This window comes from Condylostylus longicornis, unplaced genomic scaffold, assembly GCF_029603195.1.
Source record: "Condylostylus longicornis isolate FDR11 unplaced genomic scaffold, ASM2960319v2 ptg000042l, whole genome shotgun sequence".
Classification (NCBI taxonomy): domain Eukaryota; kingdom Metazoa; phylum Arthropoda; class Insecta; order Diptera; family Dolichopodidae; genus Condylostylus; species Condylostylus longicornis.
This window is the reverse complement of record NW_026578011.1, coordinates 750,438-776,642: the sequence shown is the minus strand read 5'-3', so window position 1 is coordinate 776,642 and position 26,205 is coordinate 750,438. Positions and strand designations below refer to the sequence as shown.

Below are 26,205 nucleotides of genomic sequence, written 5' to 3'. Positions count from 1 at the left end.
GGTATACTAGACTGTGTTTAAAAGCAGTACTTTCACGTTGAAGGGAAAAGTGCTACAATACAAACCATTGGTTTGATCCAACTTTATTGTTTTATTTTATTCACTTTTTTTAACCTTCCATTTCATACATAGAAACAGGAAAAATTTCAGAAACTTTCTTATATTTTATTCCATTTTATTGTATAACAAACAATAATCGTACCAAATAGCATGAAAAAAAAGGTAAAGAAAACTTTCGTACTTTTTGGGTTCCATGCCGTTTTCTTTATTTTTGCCCTAGTGTGAAGTCTAAAAAATCCAAAAAGAAAAAATTTTCAATTTTTTAATATTCTTCTAAGTTGATTAAGTTTTGACTATTATATTTATTTTAGTTCTTAAAAATTATTCGAAAGTGAAATGAATTCTAAATACTTGTGTTTTTTGTCCTCTTAAAACGATGATTACAAAAAATATTTATTTTCAAAAGGATAATTTAAAATGATTTCAAAAGAACGAAATCTCGAATGACTCTTAATTTACTCAAAATATTACTGTATTATTTTAGGCAGCGTTTACAAATCAAGCAAAATCGTAAGATTTAGTTTGATACAAACTAAATTTGAAACATAAGTATTTATTTTGTAAATATCCAATCCAATTAAATCGTATGAGAAAAATAGAATCTTGTCCTATTTTTCATCGAATCAAATTAAATCGTATGAGAAAATCAGAGTCTTGTTCTATTTTACATCCAATTTTTTGACAGCTGAAGCAAAAAAATAGAATCTCGTCCTTTTTTTTTATCCAATTTTTCATCAGGTGAAACAATTAAAAATGCTGATGTAAAATTTTCGATGTGTTATATAAGTGTGATCAGCTGATTTTAATTTGTTTTTACTGATTTTTAATTACCTATTTACAGAATATTTGAGTTGTCATTTGTCACGGCAATATCAATATTAAATATTTGAAATTTTATGTTTTAGTTTTTCAAAATGTCTATAAGAAAATATAAATTGTGCGGCGACAATTTAATAGAATTTGCTTTGGAATTCGAGAAAAGGGAGTGCCTTTGGAACATAAAAAAATTATAAAAACCTAAATATATAGCAAAAGGCGTATGAAGAGTTATCAAATAAATTCGAGCTGTCCCTGTATGAGGTTAAAAAATATAAATAAGATAAAATACTTTTGTGTTGTGTTTGACAGCTAGTTTCTCTAACAAAAGCACGAGGAAATTTCGCAAGCAAAGTTAAGAGAGCGGCCGTATTTGGGCCGGAGATTAAACATCTCGTCCGGTTCACACTTGGAATTTTTTTTTAAATGAATTAAGAAATTTGAAAAAATCCTTAGATTATTTTTTAAAAACAACAAAAAATGTTAAATCGTCCCATAATAGAGTTCCACTTTTTTTGAATTCCACCTACCTCATAAGTTGTACATTTCGTCGTACAACCAGAATAAACTCAAAAATAAATTTACGATGAAATTTTTTCAACCGCAAGTACAAAGGCAGACAGGCATCTACCCTTCTTTTGCGAAATTTTGTTTCATCAGATACCTTTTATAATAAAATTAAGTGTATTAATAAAATTAAAATTAAGTGACTACACTTCGTTCTTTTTTTATGTGGTGGACGCGTTCCAGGGAAATCCGCATATAAAAATATCGCACAAAAAAAGACATACATTTATATGTAAAATGATGGATACGTTCCATTTATTAAAAAAATCGCATAAAATCTAAATAATGTTTTAAAATGCACCAGAAATCGCATAAAAAAAGATTTGTAAATAATATGTATAATGAATTATATATAATAAAATATAATGAATTATAAATAATATAAATTTTTTTTCATTATATTTTAATAAATGGCACATATGTATATTAATAACAAAAGAAAAATTAATATGTAAAAAAAACGTAAACAAAACTTAATTTAAAATCATATTAAGAATGTTTTCATCATTATTCGTTGTCCGATAATGTGCGATCCCGTTTGTGGATTGGTGCAAGATCACTTTCATCACTTGAAGATAAAATTACCTCATCAGATCTACATGGTAATGCTTCTTCAGGAACTTCAGTGATTTTTTTTTTCTTTGACAAGGTAGTCAGTAATCAAACGCTGTGTTGGCTTGACAAGTTCTTTGTAGATTTCCAGACATACAAAATTTCAGATCACGTTGGAATTTTAGGGCGCGTTCTACATCATTATCATTTTGAATAAAAGAATTTACCAATTTACCGGAAAGTTGAAGGCCTTCCTCAAGGTAATTTTTCATCCAGTGGAGTAACATCTTCTTCCGGTTCGGTATCTACTGTTTCGAAAGTATCTACCATACTTTCCAAAATTTCATCATTATTTAGGGCTTCGGCCACAAGCAATTCTTCTATATCATCCTCGCCAAAATCATCAAAACCTTCCCTACCTATTTTCTTAGCAATTGAAATAATATCTGATGTTACTATTGTTGTTCTACTTGATTCAGAGTTGTAGTTGTTATTCTTATTCATTTTCAGAAAAAGCGAATCACCAAAAAAATTTAAATTTCGAAATTCGAATAACTTTTTTTCTTTTCTTGCATCGCATAACTTCTAAAACCGTATAAAAACAGAACGAAGTTATGTTGAATTTTTGTAAAAGACTTTTTTTTCAAATTTTTTCTTAAAAAAAATCAATTAAAACATTTCAGATTATTAATATATACATATAGATAAAAATATTAAATTATAGTTATTTAAAATTACGTTATATTTACGTATTGTAAAATGTTACAACAAGATATTATCCTACATAAAAAAATTTTTTGTGTGTCCATACACAAGAAAATATTAATTTTCTTTAATCATTCATTCAAGGTATTAAGAATATAGCATATTTATGGGGGATAATACGATATAATATACAAGAATACATCAGTATAACATTTGTAAGCTTAAAAATCTATGTATTTAAATACCTATTGAATATGCTATAAACGGAATTGTGAAAATTAAATAAAAAATATTTTTAGTTGAAGTATGAAGATTTTCAAAAGAAACCATATCGCAAACAATATTTTTTTGCAAAAGAGCTCTCCTTCAGCTTATCGAATCACTGCAACGTCTTTCAAGTAAAAGTGATTGTGGTTGAAGAGGTTCTGCACCGACTTGGTGACAATTTGGCGCCTGCGTTAGTAACAGACAAACAAACTACGATAAGGATGCTAGAATCTGAAAGTTACACGTCCAGAATTGATCTAAATTGTAGATCGGTTCTCAATGAGATAGCGGGGAAATAATGAGCCTGATCAACCTCAGCTACACAAATTGGACAACAAGCAAGAACAGACAAGGAGGTTCTGACTTGCATCGCACAAGGGATCTGATATCTCTTTAAAAGAATGATGTCAGGACGGCAATAGGGCTTATAACCGGGCACGGTCTGATTGATGATCATTCCAGGAGGATGGGCCGTCCTGCATACGGTCTCTGTAAGAGCTGCTATGACGAGGAGAGAAGGAAACTAAGGACCCACCTACCGTGCGGTACTGGCGAGCTCCAAGCGGAGATTTCTTCGGTCTTACTCTTTTCAACAGGCTATGCATTTAGGGAATGTAAATGGTAGGAGCCTCGGCCGGTTCCTAAATGGCATACGTGTATCCTTTGAGGAGCCACGTAAACTCAACCTAACCTGGTAGCAAAATGGTTTTACCTAACCTGGTAAAAAGCTTAGTAGTGATCTTAAAATTTGATATTTTCATAATGTTACAATTTGCGGTCAAGTATGTGCTGACCACACTAGATTTTTTCTTCGTTTCTATTCTTAATTTTCATACACAATGAAAAAACAAACAAATTTTTAAAATTTATTTTGCGCCTATCAATTTTAATTCAATTTATTTGATCAAACCCTTTCATGTGAAGTACATGTAATTTTTTTCTTTAGTAAAATAGAAAGTTTTGAAGTTTTTCCTTTTTTCAAAATTTTTTCAAAAACACATTTTCATTGAAAAAGGCAATATTTTATTTTTACTAACAATAGCTAGTAAAATATTTTAAAATTAAAAACTAAAAAAAAGTTATTCTACAAAACACACGCTTTTTTCCATCACTACATTTTTTTCATAACTCATAATATTTTTTTACAATTAAAGGTTGTTCAACTACAAGTGGTATGACATATTTGAAAATTAAACATTCAAAATGAAAAGGAAAATGAGAAATGTGGAATGTGTATACATAAACGATCTCGAATTTTCTGCCAAGGATTTTTGAAATTTTCTTATTTTTAATTTCCTTCGTATGCAGTTTGTTGTCATATGCTTTTAATTTCACTGTAGTTTTTAAATTTTACAATACCTTTTGAAAGAATGAAAATGAACTTTCATTCTTTTTTATGATTTTTAACGAGTTTATATACTTGAAAATTTAAGTTGGAGTTTACAGTTGGTCGGATATAATTCTGAAAATATTAAAAAACAAGTAAAAAACTTTCAGTCGGTATAAACCGACTGAATAATACCCTGCACTTTGACAATCTGAGCTTAAAAATATGTTTTTGAAATAATTAGAAATAACTTTGATTGCTAAATGGCGATTACTTCAACATGTCAAACCACTTAATAGAAACTTCACGGATATTATATCTGACCTGCAATTGGACACACGACTGCCTAGTTTCATGAATCTAGCCTTAATATTGTTCCAAATATTAAGAAGTAACTTTGGGAGTTGTATGGCAGTTACCCGAAACTGTCAAGCAATTCTACTAAAAGTTCAAAAGTACATCTGACTTGAAATTAGACACACGCCTGTCAAGTTTCACGAATCTAACCTTAATATTTTTCTAAATATTTAAAATTAACTTTCGGCAGCTACCCCAACCAGTGCAACCATTCCATTATAATTGTCAGAACAAATGTGAAGTGTAATTGGACATATCTTTGTTAAATTTGATGTTAATATCTCTATTACTTTTTGAAATATTAATAAAAACCTCTTTGAGTTGTATGGCAGCTACCCGAACCCGTTGTCCGAATTAGTCCAATTACAATAGCAGCCGTTGCTGGCACAAAAGAAAAACTTGTGAAAGTTTGGTGTCGATTGCATTATTCGCTTTTGAGTTATCGTGCGATCGGACGGACGGACATGTCTAAATCGATGCAGAATTTTACGGTGAGGAAGAATGTATATGTATGTCCCTACCGGAGACGACTTCTTCAAGTGGTTACAAACTCCATACCAAAGTGAATATATGCTTCACGAAGGGCAGGGTATAAAAATTAAAATATTATAAGTATGTATATGATAATTTTAATTTCTCCAACGAAATTAAATTTAGTTTTTCCAAAAAAATTTTTGAAAATCAAAACCTCAACAGAGAAATTAGCGTATGCGTACTTATCATACATGGAATTCGCAAAAAAATCCGGTTCGATTTAAAATACAAGCTAAAAGTAACGTAAGACAAAATAAAATGTGTTTTTTTTTAACACAGGTCATCAGACCTATCAATAGTGGAGGACTTTAACCCAACCTAAAACGCACCTGAATGGTAATAAACTCCTAAGACAAGTCAAACTGACCATTAGTTTTTCTCTATCGTGCTTTTGTCTATATTCCATAAAGGAGGGTATGGAAGTACATGGAAAATTTTGTATTGATTCCTTTATTAGTTTTTGAAATATTTAAAATAAACTCTTTGAATTGTATGGCAGCTACCCGAACCCGTTGTCCGAATTAGTCCAATTAAAATAGGGTTCGTCCTTGGCACAAAAGAAACAACTTGCGAAAGTTTGGTATCGATACCCTCCACGAAGTGCAGGGTATTAAAATTGTTTTTGTATATTTTTCCTATTTAACATTTCGAAAAATAATTTCAGCTTGGAGGCGTGATAGATATATAGGGCATTAGTTGCATGCCTGTATGATACTGATTTTAATTTTTCTTCTGAGCGTTTGAGAAAGTCTATTCACAATCGATTTATCATCTGAGTGCCACGACTCTTGCTATTTACATCTAGCCCTTCTTTTTTTATACTATTAAATCAGTTATATCCTTAATATAATAACTTTAATACAGGTTTTAATTCAGAGAATATTGTATTTTTCCAGGCGGCTTCTGTATCAATTTGACCTACCCAATGGTTGTTGTTCACTAAAGTGGCTACGCTCCGTTTGTTAGCTATTTTCTCACTAAGGGTTAAATTAAATAAAATGTTAAAGTTTTTTCAAGTGCATTCAATAATGTCGAAATTTTTCAGGTCTCTTTTATCTATTGTTAACGAATGTAAATACACGTTGAAATACCGACCTTCAAAAGCCTTCATATTTTTAAATAGAAGAAAAATATTTCTTTTTATATTTTCCTCTTTAAAAAATAGTATTATTCTGGTAATTTGTTTAGTTTAAAAAGTAGAAAACGACAATAAAATATTTATTACAAAAATTTTAAAAATTAATCAAAGGAAAATATTTGTTTTATTCTCCTTTCACTTTAAAAATTTTTCATTTCAAATCAATCAATTTGATAGACGGTTGAATACACGTCATGACAAATTAATGAAATTAAATTTTAATTTTTTTTCAAATAATTCATTTAAAATTTACAAAATTCAAGTTTTTATCTGCAAATATATTCATACATATATATTTTATATATGTGTAAGAACATAGTTAAGTGGAAAAGAATATGTACATCGAACCTCGTTTGGATTAGTAGCAGAGTTGAAAATTTCATGATTCAGAGAAAATTTAAATTCATTAAGTATTTCAATTACATTGTAACAACATGTATAATGAAAGAGATTTGACTAATAATATACTGCAGTAAAAACAATACATATTTTATTTTAGAGCTTATTTTAAATTTAAAGTTCTAAAGACTTCTATTTAAGAAGCTATTTAAGAAGTAGATAAATGGAAATACAAAGAAATACACTCTTAAATGTTCTAATACTTATACTTTAATACCATGAAAAGTAGAAGCATCGGGGGCTAAAAAGAATATTAAGTAAGAATTTCATTTCTAATAAAATATTATTGTTCAAATTTTCATTTCATGCAAATAAAATTTTAAATCTGTTTTAAAATTAATATTAAAAATCTGTTTTTAAAATAATAAAATGGTAAATGATTAATTATTTATTATACAGAAAAATACCCATTAACCACAAATTTTTTTGTAGGTTTTTTCGGATTTATTTAAAATCTGTTTGCAAAAGAAAGAAAAAGTTATAAACAAACTTTTATACAGAATTTATAGAAATTATTTTATTTACATTTTAAAATATTTTTATAATATAAGGGTCTATACTTTTATGTGACTTACCTAAAGTGTGCACATCAAAATAGTATTACGTATATTATTACATGTATAAATAATACATAAGTTAATAGGTATACTTATTAAATTCTAATCATTTATAAATTTCCTTTTTTTATTAAATATTATTATTTAGTTCAAGGGAAATTTTTAAATTAAATACAAGTGTTATATAATAAATTAATTATTAATAACTTATCTACTATGTAATTATGTATATGTATACATAATTAAAAATGTGTGCACACATTAAAAAGAAACTAAATACTTTTGTAAAAAAATATTTTTGAACATAGCACAAGTATAAACGAGTATATCAGAAAATCGTGACGTAACCATATAATTAAAACAATTAAAATATAAATATGAATATTTAGATCAAATGTAACATATGTATAGTAAAAGGAAAGAAAGTATATGCACATACGTTAAAACCTAAAAAATACCTATTAAATTTGCATGGTATTATAATAAATTTATAGGTGGTTTATGTAGATAAAATTATAAAATATGCACATACAATTATGATTAAAAATTTTAAATTTTAAAATATGTACTCGTTAATTTTATTACATATGTAATATTTAACATCACCAAAATCTGTAGGTTCAAATCGGTTTATTATTTCCCTTTATATACTCTGAAATGTATATTGTGCCCGTAGTAAACGTCCAGTTGCTGATGCCTGATTTCTTCCAAAAGGTTTCGCGGTCGGTCGAGCAAAGTTTATACATGAAATTTCAAATAAATTGGTTGAATACTTTCTTCAAAGTGGCCAAAAATGTAAAACAGGCCCGCTAAAAAGTGCACTTCCCGAAGCCTGGTATATTCCAAAAGTTGATCAATCCGTGCCATGGTCGAAATAAATTTACATATAAAATTTCATCAAAATCGGTTCAGTTGCACTTGAGATACACGCGTGCACACATAGACCGACAGGTCGCTAAAAATAGTTTATATACACTTCCCTACCATGGAGAAGTGCGTTCCCACCGAAAACTCGATATGCAAAATTTGTTGCCATCACATAACCTACCTATTGTATACACAATACGGTCGGTAAAAATTTACATCATATCTGTACTTTCGCACATACCTATATGTACATATGCATTTTGCTCTATAAAAATTACAATTTCTCAATTTTCATTTATGTTTTATCACATGTTATAAAGAAACAATAAAAAAATCAAAATTGTATGTGTTGTGTTCTTAACTTTTTAGTTTTTATTTTTGGAATTATTCCAAAATTAAGTAGAAATTTAAATATATTTATAACAAAATACTAAGCAACGGCTGTTTGATTTCAAATTTCTTGATTTGAAAAGTGATAAATGGAAAAATATGGGTGTTAGGTAACAAAAATTATAAAAAAAAAATATAAAAAAATAATTTATCTTCTCTCCTCTCTGTTGATTTCATTAACTATGTTGATGAGGTTGGCTAGTGAAGTGATCAACGAATGACGAACTATTTATAAAGTGGCAAATTTTGACAGATTCAGTTTCTAATTTATATTTTTTTTAATAATTTTATTGTCATTAAAATTATGAAAATTTTCAGAATTTTATAGATTGAAAACTCCAGGTTCCTCATTTCTATATGTACTCGTATGTATGTATGTTTCATATATTTGTCGCCATTAATTTTTTTTCTTTCGTTTTTTGATTTGGTTTAAAATTTTATAGGCGTATCAAAAAGAAAAACAAAAAAAAAATTTTTCATGACCTTCATAAATTTTAAGAGCTGATTTGAATTTTCAATATGTTTTTAGATTTTTTAAAAATAGAGAAAATTCTAACACTTTTAAGAATATTCGAATTCGTGTGGTATTTGAAATCAAAAAAAGTGTTTGAAGGTTAGAAGAGTTAGAGTCAAACAAGAAAATTGATAAACTTTTAAAGTAGACTGCGCCATTCGATGAATGCAAAGAATTTTTAAATGAAAAAAAAAAATTTTATTGTTTTAAATTTACAAATGAAGATTATACAATATTGTATATTGTAAAGAACTTTGCTTTTAGTTTTACATATGAACTTGTCATGTAATAATCATTCTGATGATTATTATGTATCTGATGAAGACGTATAATATTTAATGCTTGAATATTTGAAAAAACTACCTTATCTCTCACAAAATAAGATAATAATGTGTACACAAAATTGGCCATTGGTTCGTTCCATAAAGTATATTTACAGTTATGTTTATAAACGTAATTATAATGAATTCTTCGAAAAAAGCTTAAAAGAAAAAATAAAAATTTTATTTTTAAAATTTTTGTCGCAATTCGTCTGTAAGATAATAAATTTAAAGATAAGCTATATACGTCCTTTGGTAGGAAGATCTTTTTAAAAATATATATTATGCATAGAAAAACGAGAATAGGTAGAGCTGAACATGTCAATTGTGTGTAAAAGTTTAACTAATTCAGTAAAAGTTTGCAAACTGGTTAAAAATTTATTATTACAATGTTTCTATATTTCCAGAATTCATACACAAAACTTGTAAGCTATTTAAAATTTTGAATGTACTTATTAAGAATTAAAAGTAGAAAATTTAAATAAAATTTTTGACTCTTTATGAAAATATTTGCTTTTTATTACCAAGTATGAAGTTTTCCATTAGTCTTACATTATTTATCTGAATACCCTGACGGTCAGTACATTAAATTTCAACAAATTCTATTGTTTCCTAGATATGGTGAAAAATTAAAATTCGACTGCCGGTTCCAAACCTTGATATTTCTAAAAATTTTACAAGCTCATTGTTTTATCACCACGAATGCATGTGTTAAATTTTGGTGCATATGGGCAAAAATGTATATTTGTCCCATAATAAACGTCCAGTTGCTGACATCTGATTTCTTCCAAAAGTTAGGTGGTTTCTCGTCTCGTCCAAGGAAGCTTACATATAAAATTTCAAGTTAATCGGCTGAATATTTTCTCAAAATGATCAAAAATGTAAAACCGGCCATTAAAGAGTCCAGCTTCACGGGGCGTGACATATCCCTGACATATGATCAATCCGTCCCATAGCCAAAATAAAGTCACATAAAATTTCATCAACATCGATTCAATCGAACCTGATATACACGTTTGCATACACAGACCGACAGGCCGCAAAATCGACATCATTTCGCAAATAGTTTATTTACGTTTCTCTACCATGAGGAAGTAAAACACATTATGCGATATTGGGTGTGATCATATCACCCCTCTTATTGTATGAAACGCGGTCGGTACTAATTTATGGCTTAAAAAATACTGAACATTTTGTTTAATTTTAAAGAATATGTATAAATAGATATTAGTATAGGCGCAGATAATTTAAGAAAGTTCATAAAAGTGATTTGTACTTGTATTAAATTGTTTGTCATTAAATTTATAAAGAAAAATAAGTTGTGAGAGTATTTAAATAAAAATGTATTTACTTGGATAATTATTATTTTACTTAATTCCATATGAAACTCATATGTTATTTTCCATTTTAAATCAAATATGAAACAAAATATGAGCATTATTTTTATTTTAAATATGTAATTATCAGCCGCTACACACTAATGAGGTTAAAAATGTATAAACATACAAAAAAAAGCGATAACGCGTTATCAGTAATGTATTTAAATAACTTTAATTTGCATACATATGTACTGACATTCACTACTTATATTGTAAATTCTATGAGTTTATTAATTATTAATTAAAGTGTAAATAAATATTACTACAAGAATTCATTGTAGATTGCAGATTATACAGATGAGATAACAGTGCACTGCGACCAGTTTATAGGGATCTATTGTATCTACAGTGGGTGCGGGATTCGCTTTCACAACAACCAATCGAGACTCACCATTCTTATGAACTCGAGTAACCAGAAAACGCAGCTCCACTGTAGTGAGTAAGTTGTTTTCCAATATTACCCTTCTCCAGCAGGTAAAGGCCACACAACTTGCCAGCAAGTGAATTCAAATCACATCATTCTCCTTCTAAAATCTACAAGGCCCCTTCAGTACTTTGAACGCCACCTCTAAATTTCCTTTATTAATTCTCCACGAGTTGAATCTACCCAATTCGTTGAGCCTCTCAAGGCGGCCCAGGAGGATATCGAAAATAAATTAATCATTCTGATGATAGTTTGACTGTCTGACATGATCACGATTTGCTGTTCCCAATATCCTCTTTCAAGGTTGAAATGCAAGCAAATGCCAATGGTTTGCACCTCGCCTGAAAGACGCCAGAGTACGTCCTTATGGGCCCGAAGAATTAACTTCATGACCCAAATACCCTTTACCAGTACCCACACAGATCTTTGAGTAAGTGAAGTTTTTCTCGATATCAGCACATTAAAAATTGCAATTTACTGAAATGAAGCTTATATATGAAGTTTCAATTAAATCTATTGAATATTTTCTTCAAAATGATCAAAAACGTAAACCAGGCCATTAAAAAGTCCAGTTCCCAATATATCCCAAAAGTTGATCAATCCGTGCCACAGTCGAAATAAACTTATACATATATAAAATTTCATCAAAATCGGTTCAGCCGAACTTGAGATATACGCGTGCCCACACAGACCGACAGGTTGCTAAAAATAGTTTATTTACAATTCCCTATCATGAAGAAGTGTGTTCCCACAGAAAACTCGATATGCAAAATTTGTTGCCATCACATAAAATGTAGGTTACCGTTGCTATCACATAAAGGTAGTTTACCGACCGCATTGTATACAAACAGTTTATTTATGTTTATTTATTTTAATTTTAGATTTGTTTCTGATTTTTTGTTAATATTAGATGAACTAATAACGATAAATTCGAAAAATTAAAAAATTTGGGAAATCTTTTTTGCTTTCTTTAAAAAATCAAATCCGCAATAGTTTATGGACTATTTTTCTTCATCAATTAATTATCCAAATCAGTGAAATAAAATATTTTCATGATAATGTAGTCATGAGTGCCATTCTTACAGTCATTATAATGAAAATCTTAGACTTAAATTGCAGTAGAATTAGAAATTTCAGTAAAAAGAATGTCTAAATATTCAGTTACACATCTTATTGTGTTAAAGAATTAGTTGATTAAAGAATTTTTTACTCGCCAACAAAAACTCAACAAAAAACTTTAACGGTGAAATACTACCTTTTGTTTCTTTTCAGGGAGAATCAAGTTCTTGCTTCCCTTTGAATTACTTTGTATTCATATACAACCTTTATAATTATTTTTATAATTAAAGCTATATTCTTAAATAATTATTAATTTGATATTTCTAAATTAATAATTTCATTTTACTCCTTTCGAAATAATTTCATATGATTTGAAATAAATTTTTTTGGGGTTGTAACATAGCATGCGATATTGCATGCCACATATTAACAATACTATTACTTAATATTTATTTTTTGTCACCAAAATTTTAAAAGTACAAAACCAATTCACATGCATAACTTTTGTTTCTTTGAAATTTAATACATATACATATGTAATTGTTATTAGTTTTTTTAACGTCACAATTGTACTACAAATAACATATGTAGTAATATTTTAAAAAAGAAAACAATGAAAGTCGGTTTGAAATTCTTTGATTACAATTTTTTTTTGGGCACTTTATTTAAAAAAAATTTAAACCATATTTACAGAAATTTGTTTAAGAAACTTTAATTTTTTTAGATAATATTGCATGTAACCTTCCTTTACTTTCCTTTGGATTCCAAGGTTTCAATCTTGATTGACCAACTATTACTTTTTTAATTTTATTAAAACTTTAACCTGCTATTTAAAGTAAATTATTTACAGTAAAGTCCAATATAACGTAGTCTATTTTCATATTTAAAGTGCTTTTCTTCTTAAAATAATATTTAACAAGTATATTTTTGCGCAAATTTGAAATGAAGAGAAACAAATATAATTTAAATATTCAGTATGAGAATTTTTTTAATTGTTTTTCTATATTTATGTCATTTTACATTTGACATACCGAAAACATGCTCATATATACATAAGTATAACAAAATAAAATAAAAAAGCAACAAAATAACAAAATGGTTTCAAATAAATATTTTCATTTTTATTTTCAAATATATTTTACTAATTTGTTTGAATTTAATAAAATGAAAAACACCTACAAGGACCATGACATTAATATTTTAAAATATTTAAAAAAAATCATTATTGTTTTTAATAATTTCATTCTGTTGCCTTTGAAAATTCGTTTCAGATTAAGCTTGAAAATTTCACAAATAAAATTACTGAAACAATTCTAATTTATGTATGAAGGTTAATAAAAAAGGAAAAGTCAATTTGTAAATAGAATATCTAAACTTAAAATTGTCTTTTGATAATTAAAAGGTAGTTTTAATATAATAGATTACGTATTTCAATCACGTAGTACAGTTTTGGATGAAAATAAAATCGTAACTCAAGTAAAGCATTCTTTAATAGAAAAATTATTAAAAGTATGCAAGATTTTGTGGTTTTTCTTCGAATTTCCAAACTTAAATTTGAGGCATTCAATGAGTTCTAATACAACATATTATTTTGTGGTTATATATGTACTTAGTAACTTAAAATCTTACCTTTTTTAAATCAATTATTTTCATAAAGTGAAGCCTTAAAGTGACAAAAGTAAAAATCTGAAAAAATTTTCTAAACTTTTACGTGTTTATTTAAAAAAAATATAATTTTTTCTTTGTTTTTGCACAAATTGTTTTAATTTTTTTTACTACTTACATATGTATGTATATGGTGCTCTAATTCCAAAAAAAAATAATTTGAGATTAAATTCACCAAGTCTAATTCAAAATTAAGTACGAAAAAGAACATACATTATATTACTTATTTAAACGCATGATACAAAACAATAAAGATTTTATAAAAAAAAGAAAATTTAAAAAATTTTTGACATAAGTACTTAATATTTTATAAAAATGTGATAATTGTTTTGTCAGCATTCCAAGAAAAAATAAAATAAAAAAAAAGTTTAAAAATTAATTTTTAAAAAAGGAAAAACAAAAAATGTTTTGTCTCTTAAAACAATCTCCTTCCTACCTGATTTTCTAAACAATAACTTTTTTATATCATGAGAGTACATTTTTAACTACATAGGTTAGCGAAATCATTTTATAAGTCATTTTTAATTATACGCTCTTTTTCATTGTGAAATTATTTTTCTCATCTATCAAATATAAAGTTTCATTTATCGGCCATCCGTTTGTTACTACTACATAACTGCTTAAAGTGAGTTTTTGAAGTGAAAATTCTTATGCATTTAGTATTTAGGAAATGTGCTTTTTTTTACACAAATAAAGTTTTCTATTCAAATTTACATGAAAATTTTTCAGTTTTTCTTCTCTATAAAACAGCTACTGTTTTCATTATAGTTTTTGTTTAATAAAGGAAAAAAATTTTAACTAAATGAGATGTATATAATATTTAATATATACTCACTGAAATTTTACTGATAATGAAGAGATATACCATTTCATAACAATACACCGCACATTGGGAAGAATAACGACACAAGTCAAAAATGTAGCTTCCGGAATTTAAAGTATTTATAGCTAAGTGTAAATTACTATCGAAGGCTAAACTATTCTAGAAGTTTCTGTCTTATTTTGTTACAGAAAACTTTTATATATTAAAATATAGTAGTAATAAAAGCAAGTTTACGACTTATTGCATTTTGACTTATGTCATTGTTCTCGCAAATGTGCGATATGCACATCATTTTATTAATATATGCAGGCTTTCTAAAGTAAACACATGGCGTATAAAGTAATAAAATTTTTACATTCAAACATGTTTCATAAATAGTTTCGTTTCGCAACTAAGTTGTGAAAAATTATTATATTTTTTGAAAGCATGGCATTTACTGTTAGCTTTCTGCATTTATAGAAATTTGGGAAACCTTGCAGTTTCAGAAATATAAGCTGCAGAGAATTCAAATTTAACAATGTTGCGAGAAATTCAAGTTAAAAAAAATTAAAAAAAAAAGCAAAATGAACTGCTGGTATTTAAAAGCAGTTAAAATTTCAGACTCGTACAGCTTAACGTCTAGAAGAAAACCGATATCAAACGTTTAGAAAAAAACGGGTTTTACATAACGATTGATTTTATCAACCATTATCGCGGTAGAAAATGTTCTCTACTACTTTTCTGCGTTTATAGAATTAAAAAAATGTAAGGTTTCGCTGTAATAAGTACTAAGTAATTAGTGATACCTACTCATCACTTTTGTTGGCAGATTTGTCCAAATATTTATCTTTACATACCAGCCTCTTTATATACAAAATATATCAATATGTTAATTGCAATTACAACCATTAACGAATGTATTTAACAATTAACACAATTTGTTGTAAATATATTTTTGTTTTTCTACAAAATAACATTGTATGGAGGAATAAAGTTAAAAAATTTTATTTTAAAAATGTTTTGCATTTCACTCGAGCTATGAAGAGATGTACTTTTACAAATCAAAATAAAATTTCAATCTACAAAAATTTTGACAATTTCAAATTATGTTTGTATGTATATGTATGTATGAAATAAATATTAATTTTGTTTTTATAATTTGCCTCTTTTCAATGCTAAAGCTAAAATATCAATTATGCGGATATTCTGACCTAAACTTTGATGGAAAAAGTTAAAATTCATTTAAATAATTAAATATATTCATAAATATGTATGTATATATGTACAAACACTCATAAGTATAATCAAAAGTTTCCTATTCTTCTTATTTTTGTTAGTAAAAAAATTATTCTATAGCACCTATAGTGATTCTAATAATATAACAAAATAAGTATAAAACAAAATAAATATAAAAGCATGACGCCATGGTTAATGCCAATTTTAAATGGATCCAGATATGTACATACATATGTATATATGTACATATCTGGAACTTTGGGTATAAACAAATAACAATTAAAAAAAAATTGCTAGTTTTATTTTAGAGAATAAAATTATTTGGTATTCGATATACATAGTATTGGATATGGTATTTATCTAATACTGAGGACGCATCTGAATAAATACTGAAGGAGAATTATATACGCTATATACATATATATGAATATATTATACAATACAATAAAAGGAGAGAAAATTGGAGGCTTATAAACAATGAAGTTTATCCAGAAACATAATACATGCATGCAATTATTTATCGAATTCTTACACTAAATTGATATTTGAATAAAATATATGTCCGTCCAGGAATGATAAGATCAAAATTATGTTAGTAAGATATTAACATCCAATGAATGCAAAATTTTCTAACTCAACTTTCTGTGTAATGTTGTTCAACATGTTGCTTAAGATATTCCAATTCAAATACTCATTGTTAGACATTTCAGCTCTACACTCCATCATAGTGTATACATATAATCAATTTATAAATTTTAAATACAATATGCTTAGACATTTAAAAATGAGCTTACAATATTACAAATGTTTCTTTCCAAAGCTAATTTAAAAACAACAATACTACTTATTTATAATATTTAAAAACAATCTACTTATTTATAATATTTAAGTAAATAGAAATTTTAGAACAAAAAATGTCGCTGGACAAGTATGAATGAATAAAAGCACTCAAAAGCACATAAATATATATAAATATATATATACATATATACATACTTTCAAAATTACGCAAATAAGTATATACACCCATGCAATGTGAACCAGAAGCAACCAAATGCATTCTGTTATTGCAAATTAAAAAAAAAAAAGCAACAATAAAATTAATAAATAGAATTTTTAAACCACCTGCCTTTTTTTATGTTTTCTTTTTTTAAACTGTTTATTCATATTTTCAAAAAAATTTGAATACCCGAGTTGCTACAAAAACAAAATAGATTGATAAGATAAAAATGACGAATTTATTTTGAATTTTATTTAAATGGAAATTTGCATAAAATATTCAGTTCTTTAATGCACACTTATTAAGTAAGAAAAGAAATTTTTCGACGTAAATTGACATTAATTTCACTGCACTTTGACACTTTGTCAAATTATAAAACAAATCAAACACTTTTTATTTTCCATTTAATTCGCATTTTTATTTAACAAGAATTTGCAACGAAATATTTATTTTTGTAATGAAATATAAAAAAAAAATAAAAAAACCAATTTGCAAAGTATTTATAAAAATCAAAACCATGCGAAAAAGAGAAAAAATTTTCACTACACATTGGGGAATTTTAATTTTTTTTATTAATTTCTCAAACCAAAAAAAATATAGAAAACTTTCTAAATTTCTACAAACTACATAATATGTATGCATGTATAAATATAAAACACAAAAGCAAAATATTTTTTTTGAATTTTAATTATAACACATAATTTTTAAGATAAAATTTATTACAGATGATTTTTAAGATTTAAATTAATTTTTAAACATAAAAAAACTATATTATAGTGATTAAACGATGTAGAAAAACGAAATTAAAAAATTTACGAAAATGCATTTAGCCGACGCATTTCGACAACAACAGTACACAATTGACTCGACATCATACTATTTACTATTACTACATCATTATAGTAACGGTTCTATTATTTTTTTTCTCTATTATTTGTCTATACAAAATTTGTGCTCCTACGTGTGCATGTATGTTTGTAGCAGTATAGCAACCGTAAATTATAATTTTTTTATACACACTATTCGGGGTTCGTACATCGACTATTTCAACAAATTTATTGAATCAATATGAAAGAAGCAACAGAAAATAAATAAAGAAGAAATAGGTTTATGCAGGGCCGGTACTACTAAACGGAAAAAATGTTCGACTGCCTAGGGCGCCCCGTTTAAAATTTTACATGTGTATAATTTAAAAAAAATAATTTGTAAGTTTATTATTTCAACTTTTTTATAGACTTTGTTAGGATTATAATTTAATCTTCTTTGTACAAGAAAAACTTCAACACATGTGAAAATGAAACAGTTAACAACATATTAAACTTCAAATTGGTATTTATATTTCTACTTTTGGTAAATTCTATGCCAAAACAGGAAGAAAGAACCAATATGGAGAAAAGGGAACCATGTAACAAAAAGAAAGAAAGAACGCAATTTTGGTTGAAAACCTTCGAAATCACTAAAAGTAGCAACCCTGATTATAAAGTACAAAATGCTGACATTCTTTACCACAAAAAGCATACTGTAACTGTGTAAGCGACAAAAATTGTTCGTACATTATATGTAGGGAAGTGTGTATATAATACATGCATAAGAAAAAATATTAGAAATCCAACAGAAAAAATAGTTGAAATAGAACAACAGCGAAATCGCCAATCAGCAGTTTAGTATTTTTCATATACGTTAATGTTACACGCGCATGGAAACAAGTGATATCAAACAAATCACCAGCAATAAAATAGAATTTAAGACTATTTTTCGCTTCATTGGGGGCAGTCACAACTTCAACTTGTATACATATGTGCATTCTATATGAATTTTAATTTTTGTTACAGAAAATCGCTCTTATTCTACCTTGTTCTTTATAGTCTTACATTTGAAAAAAAAATAAAAAATTCAAATTGAAAAATTTTAGAAGTGAACGAAACTCAAATTTTTGAATGTTTTTGAAAAAGTTCTCATATAGAAATGTTCAGAAAAAAAGGTGAGTAAGAAAAAAAAAATTAAAAACAAAAAACAAAAAAAACACTCATTGTATTTCCCCTACTTAAATAGCGTCACAACAGAAAATACGTACTTATGTATATTAGCGTTTTGTAATAGGTACTTTTAACTTTTTAATTTTTTTTTTCCTTTCTCTTTCCATCTTCTTTTTCGTACCGGGAATCATGTAAATGCGATCTGTCTTAACACAAAATTAATTAAGTTTTGAACTTGAAAGAGCTTTTTTCTACATACTTTTTCTACATTTTTTAGAAGTTTTTCCATTCTGCTCCTGCTGTCCTGCTATAAGCCCAAGTACTATAGTATACAAGCAAAACTACTGAAAAGTACACTTTGATAAGTATAATTTATATTTGTGAGTTGACTTTTTAATCTAATTTTGTGAGCTCTAAGCTTTTGCCTGTAGAAAAAGTAATAAAAATTAAATTAGAAAATATGAATTTCCAAACCTCATACTTATTAATTGTTATATTCAAAAATACCGCTAAAAGTTATTTTGCTATATAAAAAAGAACACAACATGCATAAAGAAATTGTTAGTAAAGCTAAATAAGTGAAAGTTTCACTATGATACCTTATTATTCTTAACAAAGCTTTTTAATCGATAAAGTAATTATTATTTTAAAATTTCAATAAAGAAATTCAGTTTCAATATGATATACATATGTACAAAGACAATTTTTCAATTTTAATGTATAGGTACCTATTACATAATAACAGATTTTTTTACTTTTTAATTATTCATAATAACAGTACTTGCAGTTAGGTTAACATATTTTTTTTCATAAAATTTTTCACATACAATACAAAAGCTCTTAAAATTGTTTTATGAGCAAGTAAAATAAATGAATAAAAACTCTTAGTATTAATTAAATTCATGGAAATGTACTTAAGCACTGAAAATATTATTCACCATTGCAGAATTATAAGAGCTCAAAAACAATAAGAGACGTGACTATGTTGACTAATTTTCAGGTTTTTTTTTTTGTTTCTACATGAAAGAACAAATTCAAAAAGAGATTAAGGTACGTGAGAGAATTTTTTCTTATAGTTTTGTATACAAATAACTTGAAAATATATACATATATATATATATATATATATATATATTTGAATGAAATATAAATAAAAGTATCAAGTCAGGTTGGCCGAGCGGTCTAAGGCGCCAGATTTAAGCTCTAGTTCCCTAATGGGAGCGTGGGTTCGAACCCCACACCTGACAAAGAAAAGTTTTTTTTTAGCCATTTTGTTTAACTAAAGTTTAAAAAAATTTAAAATATATTAAGCAAATTTTAAACCTTACAAATAACCAATCACCTTTCAAAATTAATTCATTTTAAGCAAAATCAAACTGAAATACATACAATACCTATTCTACGTTATTTTTAAATTTTCAAGAAGTTTTGAATATATTTTTTGTTGTATTTAAAGATCTTCCATTTCCATATGCTGCTGCTTACCTAAAAGAAAATAAAATAAGAGTAATGATAATTAATATTGTTTTAGTACAAATGTAATTTATATTGTATATTTATATAATATTGTGATTTTTCAAAATTTAATTTTATAAATAGCACGAAATAAATAAAAACGTATCTTAAATTAAAATTAAAAATATGTATACGTATTCGTACATTAGTACCTAGTTGAAAAGATAAAATATATTTTCCATTCTTGTGTTAATCATAAAGGTTATGACGAGCAATAAATTCAATTAGAAATTTTTATATTGGTCATAATTTTAACACCAGGAGGAGTAATGATAATATATACCAATACCAAATGTATGTATTTTTTTTTGTTAACATAATAATAAATTCTACGATGATGATTGAAAGTAAATTTAATAACACGAATATGCGACAACAATAATTATTGTGTAGTAATTTTACAATAGTAAATATAAATATAAATTTTATATTGACTTTTTTGAAATTATATAAAATTTTTTTAAACAATATTTTTCCAAGATAGCTATTTCTACGGTTTTCTATCAGAACATGATGTCTTTGCTTGCTAATTTACAGCCTTGCTTTCTAATGCAAAAAAAAAAAAACTAATTTTTTCAGTAGTTTAAAAAAAATCCTTGCTAAAAATTTTTGGAACAATTGGTTATTTATATTATAATTGGTTATATATTATATTTATGAAACATCTGCAAATATTCATTTCTGCATTTCATATTTAAATGTTCCTGTTGGTTATTTTCATATAAGTGAAGTACTCGTTTAAAAATATTTAAAACGAGATAAGTGAACTTAGTCAGTTCTGATTGATACTAATTTCGATTGGAAAAAGTGTATATCTTATTTGATGTCGAAAAATATGTTAAAATTTTAATACTATGTAATATTTAGTAGCAAAATTTTAAAATGCTGATTTTTTAAACCATCTTTATTTAACTTTCACTAGTTCATGTTTTATGTTAGTAAAACAAATATAACGCAAAGAAAATTTCAATGGTGTTTTGCTCGAAATGGCAAAAAGATAGATATCACGTTCTGACAAAGAAACCTATATTTTTAGTTATAATTTAACTGGAGTTGAGCTTTTAGAAATATTTCATGTTTTAGTATCATAAGATTATTATTATTATTGTATAATTACAATTTTTTAGAAATTCTTATTTTAAAAGCATAATGTCACTCTAAATTTATAAGAAACTATGTACTTAGGTGTCAATATAAAGTAGAACTTGACAAAAACACTTATACAGATTTAGTATCGCAGACGACTCGAAACACAATATACAAACATAAAATAATCGTCAAATTTTTGATATTTGACTTCATTTGTCTAAGTTCACATTCTTCATTTCAGTATCATTAAACTGAAATTGTATGAAACAATACAATACTAATTTTTAAAATATATACATACTCGTATATGTAACATATATGTATATTTTTTTTTCCATTTCCAATTTTCAACATATTCACCGACGCATGGTTGTAATTTCTATTAATTCAACTGAATATACAAAAAATAATTACAATTAAAAGATAAGTGTTTACAATTTCTACAACACCAAAAAATTTAAACAAAAAAAATGTATATTTCAAACAACAATAAAAAATAATTAAATTGTACAAAACAACTAAACGTTGAATGAATTTTAATGAATAAGAAGCTCCAGATAGAGTGCAAATTTATGAGCTGAAACTCACATAGAACTAGATAAGCGTATTTATACCGTGCAACTTGCTGAAATATATGCAAAAAAAATCTGTCTGATAGTCAATTTAGAAAGGAGATATTAAAATCTCGACATCTATGTGCTCTCAGACAGCATTGGTGGCTTAGGCTGCATCAAAGCAGGTTTGGAACTGTGGGGGGCTGGCATCAACAAACAGACAGAACAGGGGCGACGAAATTGATTACGGTTCGCCCCCTTTTGTGGACTGTTAATATCTGCCATTAGAGACGGGTTTGACGTTGTGATTGAAAGGGAACCCAATTATCGCTGGGGGACTACTGAGGGATGTTATCGTGAGAAGTTGTTCCTTCCATATCGCTCACGGAAGTTTTCTTCATAGTTGCTAGGACCTTCTCCAAAGATTCTCCTGGGATGGTAAGGCTATACATATTCTGTGTGACTGTTCTGCCCGTCAGAATGCTCGGATGATTTTGGGCGGAGCCTTTTCAGTATTGAGGAGCTCGCATTCATTTCCCTAGGGGTACTTCAGGGTATTTACTTTGAATCAGGATAATACAAGTTGGATATGAATGTGAGGGTACTACAATAAGCCATCGTTCCTCTCTCGGTATCGTTCTTCAGTAGTCTACAAGCTGCTATTGTAAGTGAACCAATTCGGACAACGCGTTTTAATGGAATGGCTGCACGGATTCAGGTAACTGCCATATAACTTTAAAAGCTGATGGATATTAAATAGTTGAAAATATGCGTGAAATTGAAGTTTTTATGAAATCGCTTAACAGGTTTATATTCAGAGCACTAAGGTTCAGGGTATAATCTACCGATTTAGCCCGGCTGAAGCGTTTTTGTAGCTTTTGTGTTACAAAAACGTTTCAAATACAATGTATGCGACAATTTTAGAATGGAATTTGAATTTGTATTTTTGTTTTATTTGAATTACATTTCGATTTTGCATTTATTGTTACAATATGCAACAAAATAATTAGGCAAGAATCTATGAATTTTTTTCATCGACCTATACAATTTCACAATTATTCAATTTTAGAAGGTGAAATAATGGCAGCTTTTTATGCTACCGAACTTGTTGTTTTAATTTCCAAAAATTTCTATTGTTTTCTTTTTCTATTTCTATGAAAAAATTTTAAAGGATGCGTGTAATCACGCGCCCTTGGTAATTTTCCGGATAGCCTAACTTTTGCAATTAGTAGCACAATTCAAGTTAATGTTTAAAATGAATTCAATACTTATTTTATCCTTAACTTTTTACTTTTAAATTTTATTTTAACTCTATTGTGTTAGGTTTTTTTTTCATAAAAGAGAAACCCTCACATTACATATTTAACCTAAAAATCAATTTTGTATGTATTCCTATATACATACAAATGTACACATACAGTTGTATATAAAAGAATAGATATTCTAAATAACAAGGAAATTATAGAATTTTTTTAAATAAACTGGTATTAGGTCATTTTTGTACAGACACACATATATATGTATAAAATAAATATTCACCTGTTATTTTTCTCACCATTATATTAATAAGTAGATATGAAATTACATAGGTACGTGTATTGTAAAAATAAATATACATACTTATTTCTATAAAAATATATGAAGGTACACACCTTATTTCATATAGTTATTGGATCACACTATGCCTTTGAAGAAGTGACGATGGTATATATATGTATGTGTACATGTTTACTAATGGAATGTACTTTATTTAAGTATAGGAAATAATTCAATTAAATTTATTTTGGATTCCAAATTACTAATAATTTTTACTAATTATTTTTATATAATATTTTTTACTAAAATATTTTTTAAATTTTTAAAACTTTAAGTGAAATTAAGTTATCTATAACAATTTCATATTTAATATTGAGCTTATCTGAGACCGGAATGCAGTCATACTTAAAATTTGAAAAAGCAAAAAAGACAGTAGAGATTTTAAGTCAATGTAGGAGTAGTTCGAAGCCTGAAACTTATACATACACTGGTGGCCAGCTAAATAAGACACCCTAGCTAATATTAATCTTTTGACTGCCTTCCTCTCTCAGAATTTCAAAGCATTGGCTATATATTTTTTTGATTTAGCTTAGAAAATTTAAAAAAAAGTTTTACAGATAACGGGAGTTTTTGTTTTCGATATAACAGACGCCTTAAATGTACTTCTTCATTTATACTGTGGACATCTAAATAAGACAGTGTGCAAAAGTAACAATTATTTTAATAATTTTAATAGTAAAAGCTAACAATTATTGAGTTTTGGAATTTTAGAGCTTCTATATTAAAAAGAAATAAATATTGCTAAGAAATATTGTGGAAGTATTCATAAAATAGGAAAATGGGGAGAGGAAAACACTGAACTCCAGATGAAAGGCTGTTAAGTTAGAGTGTGTTTGAAAAATGTACTAGTAAGGGCCAAATTTCGACCCTGATAGGAAGATCTCGATGTTTTGTACAAAACCAACAGTTTTTGGAAAAGTTATAAAGCTTAAATGAAAAAAAAACAACGGTCATAAAAGATAGAACTATAGTACGTTTAAATTAAAAAGATTCTTTTCTTGCTCTTTTTCCAAGATTCAGCAACAACTGAAAAAAGATTTAAATTTAGAAGTGTCTGCGAAAACTGCTAGCAAACGTTTATTAGACGCAGGACTTAGAGGGTGCATTGACAAGAAGAAACCTCTTGTTTCTTTAAACAATATAAAACGTTACTTAGAATTTCCGAAAATGTAATTTTCGATGAAAGTAAGTTTAATAGAGTCTGTAGCGACGATAAATGCTGCGTTTGTTGCCAGAAAAATGAGTCTTGCAACCAACTCTACTCTTTAGCACGGTGGTAAACATTAAAATTTCCTGTTTTAATTTTTAAAAATTAGCTGGCCACTAGTGTATAATGTGAGTACATAAACATTTAATTAAAATTTCTTTTTTAGAAAATCATACATACATACGTACATATTTTATTTTTAAATATCACATTAATAAACACGATTTTCGTTGGAACATCCAATAAAAATTAGCAAATTAATAAATTAACCTGTTCGCTTCAATTTTAGACTGCAAAAATTTATAAATATTCTCAAAATAACAAAATTAAAATTATGTTACAACAATAATAATTAATATTATAAAGAAAGCTTTAAATTTTATTTATGTGCACATCTTTAAAAATAAAGAAAAAATTAATTTTATTTTTTGTGAGTAGAAGTAAGAAATAAAAATCTATACCCGTTCGTTTATTCTAAAATAACAAATAAAATTGTTCTGGTTCTATGATTCTAGGAATTCAAAAAATAAACACATACGAGTAATTAAAATTAAATATTACAATAGAATTTTTTTTGCTTTTAGTTGAATGATGCACTCCAATTAAATACAATTAAAATTTAGGAAAGCAAAAATGTTTTTGTGCATTCGACTTTACCAATAATTTTAAATTTTATGAAGTCAATCTGTTAAAAATTGCAGAGTCTAGATGTAAACAAAGAAAAAATTCTATTATGTACAAAAAAAAGAAATTGAAAATGTAAATATTGCATTTTATTTACATTTTAATGTAAACAAAATTTTCTAAAAATTTTTAATTTTAGTTTTGCAATTCTTTCTTTTATGTAAATTTATGGATTAATGAGCTGCTGGACGACAGTGATGGGAGTGATTTGGGGATTATTGCATCTAGTCGTATGGATGATTTCCAATGCTGGTTGGATCGACAATATTAAGACAAAGCGAAAGCTGTTAGGTCAGAAAACAGAAATGCACTAATGCTCTAATAGAATACCGCTCCCAGAACTCTCTGGAATTAAGCTGCAGACGTAGAGAATCATAATTGCACGCCTAGGGAGGTCGCGAGTGTTGATTTTGTACGCTCACTGGCATCATGCTTTCTATTTCAAACCCTGGAGGCTAGTTTTTTCCAAGGGAAAGGTAGCAGCCATTTGCAGGCTTCGCCTATTGAGGTGCCTTCTAAGTCATCAGTGACCCGAAAAGATCGATAATTAAAATGAAAAAAATCATCATTATTACTTGTAATGAAGTACTACTTCATTTATAGGAAACAATGAAACATCAAAAAGTTTACACGTTCAATTAAAAATATT

The 26,205-nt window shown here is 27.0% G+C and overlaps 1 protein-coding gene and 1 non-coding gene across 13 annotated transcripts in view; one reads left to right on the top strand and one right to left on the bottom strand.

Moving 5' to 3' along the window:
* Positions 1-26,205, bottom strand: part of LOC129610003 (probable phospholipid-transporting ATPase IA) — a 133,785-nt gene that overhangs the window by 60,425 nt on the left and 47,155 nt on the right. The window contains exon 1 of one of the 12 annotated variants that reach the window (XM_055522307.1): positions 19,010-19,113. The exons of 10 other annotated variants lie outside the window; for them this stretch is intronic. The gene's annotated coding sequence lies outside the window, so the exon portion shown is untranslated. Of the gene's footprint in view, positions 1-11,140; positions 11,160-19,009; positions 19,114-26,205 lie in introns of those variants that run through there. One more of the 12 variants, XM_055522309.1, reaches the window with a different exon arrangement.
* Trnal-uaa (transfer RNA leucine (anticodon UAA)) lies at positions 20,075-20,158 on the top strand. Its single transcript has one exon. It is a non-coding gene; the product is annotated as a tRNA-Leu (tRNA).